Source organism: Macaca nemestrina, chromosome 4, assembly GCF_043159975.1.
Source record: "Macaca nemestrina isolate mMacNem1 chromosome 4, mMacNem.hap1, whole genome shotgun sequence".
Classification (NCBI taxonomy): Eukaryota; Metazoa; Chordata; class Mammalia; order Primates; family Cercopithecidae; genus Macaca; species Macaca nemestrina.
Genome location: NC_092128.1, coordinates 95,188,970 through 95,191,012, shown reverse-complemented (window position 1 = coordinate 95,191,012; position 2,043 = coordinate 95,188,970). Strand labels below are relative to the sequence as shown.

Here is a 2,043-nt window from a genome sequence, read left to right as displayed (position 1 = left end):
ACTCATCCTTTTTTATGGCTGCATAGTATTCCATGGTTTATATGTGCCACATTTTCTTAATCCAGTCTATCATTGATGGGCATTTGGGTTGGTTTCAAGTCTTTGCTATTGTGAATAGTGCCACAATAAACATACGTGTACATGTGTCTTTATAGCAGCATGATTTATAATCCTGTGGATATCTACCCAGTAATGGGATGGCTGGGTCAAATGGTATTTCTAGTACTAGATCCTTGAGGAATCGCCACACCGTTTTCCACAATGGTTGAACTAGTTTACACTCCCACCAACAGTGTAGAAGTGTCCCTATTTCTCCACATCCTCTCTAGCACCTGTTGTTTCCTGACTTTTTAATGATTGCCATTCTAACTGGTGTGAGATGGTATCTCATTGTGGTTTTGATTTGCATTTCTCTGATGGTCATTGATGATGAGCATTTTTTTCATGTATCTGCTGGCTGCATAAATGTCTTCTTTTGAGAAGTGTCTGTTCATATCCTTTGCCCACTTTTTGATGAAGTTGTTTGATTTTTTCTCGTAAATTTAAGTTCTTGGTAGATTCTGGATATTAGCTCTTTGTCAGATGGGTAGATCGTAAAAGTTTTCTCCCATTCTGTAGGTTGCCTGTTCACTCTGACAGTAGTTTCTTTTGCTGTGCAGAAGCTCTTTAGTTTAATTAGATCCCATTTGTCAATTTTGGCTTTTGTTGCCATTGCTTTTGGTGTTTTAGTCATGAAGTCCTTGCCCATGCCTATGTCCTGAATGGTATTGCCTAGGTTTTCTTCTAGGGTTTTTGTGGTTTTAGGTCTAACATTTAAATCTTTAATCCATCTTGAATTAATTTTTGTATAAGGTGTAAGGAAGGGATCCAGTTTCAGTTTTCTACATATGGCTAGCCAGTTTTCCCAGCACTATTTATTAAATAGGGAATCCTTTCCCCATTTCTTGTTTTTGTCAGGTTTGTCAAAGATCAGATGGTTGTAGATGTGTGGTGTTATTTCTGAGGGCTCTGTTCTGTTCCATTGGTCTATATCTCTGTTTTGGTACCAGTACCGTGTTGTTTTGAAAAACATGGAATGCTTCACGAATTCATGTGTCATCCTTGTGCAGGGGCTATGCTAATCTTCTCCGTATTGTTCCAATTTTAGTATATGTGCTGCCGAAGCTAGCACATATCTATCTATATCTTTTTATCTATCCATCTTGATGAGGAGCAACAATCATTTGTAGATGGCCCATTTTTTTGATGGAAGTCAGTCTTTACTACAGGAAAATTCATTTACAGTTTATTTTGAAGACTTAATAGACAGATCTAATCTTATCTTCCCAAACGAAACAATATTCTTCCTAACAGTTAGACTGCAATTCCAGTAGTCAATGTTTATAGAAATAAATGTTGGGGCATATGGCATAAAAAGTAGATTCATGGGACAATAGAATAAAATATTTGAACTCACAACTGTCCATGGAAATTTTAGGATATATTGTCATTTATCTGTATCATTGCATTCACCAGGTTTCAACATTATTAGTATTACAAAAGCTCCGTTGTCATTCGCTAAAGGCAGAGCTGACTCTGAGACACACCACTTTTATCCATACAACACGATATCCATCAATCATCCATATGCCTCCTGCATTCATAAAATCATGCAACACATGCTATATGTGGAAATGAACTGATTTTTGCTTTCTATTATGATTTATATAATTATTCACACTCCACTGTAGCCCCTTGGGGGAGAGTTGGTTACCATTAGCATTTGCTGTCAGTCAAATTGTGCTTCTTTCCTTATTACCCTTTTTTCATATCTGAACTACAGTAAAAGAACAAGACAAGAATAGAAGTCCTAATATTTAAAAAAAAAAGATCGCAGAATATATGACCTTTAACCAATGCTGTGATCATTTGCTTCTTTTTAAAATAAGATATATAATTAGGACTAAAAAATGCCAATAAAATCCAGTCATTTGTATCTTTTCCTCGTATAAAGAAAAGTTGGAAAATTAGTTGAAATGGAAAATGATTTTTAAGGTTTAATGC

The 2,043-nt window shown here is 35.6% G+C and overlaps 1 non-coding gene across 1 annotated transcript; it reads right to left on the bottom strand.

Annotated features, from left to right (window-relative positions):
• Positions 1–1,064: 1,064 nt before the first annotated feature.
• LOC112425549 (U6 spliceosomal RNA) lies at positions 1,065–1,171 on the bottom strand. The gene has a single exon (XR_003016670.1). It is a non-coding gene; the product is annotated as a U6 spliceosomal RNA (small nuclear RNA).
• Positions 1,172–2,043: the final 872 nt, after the last annotated feature.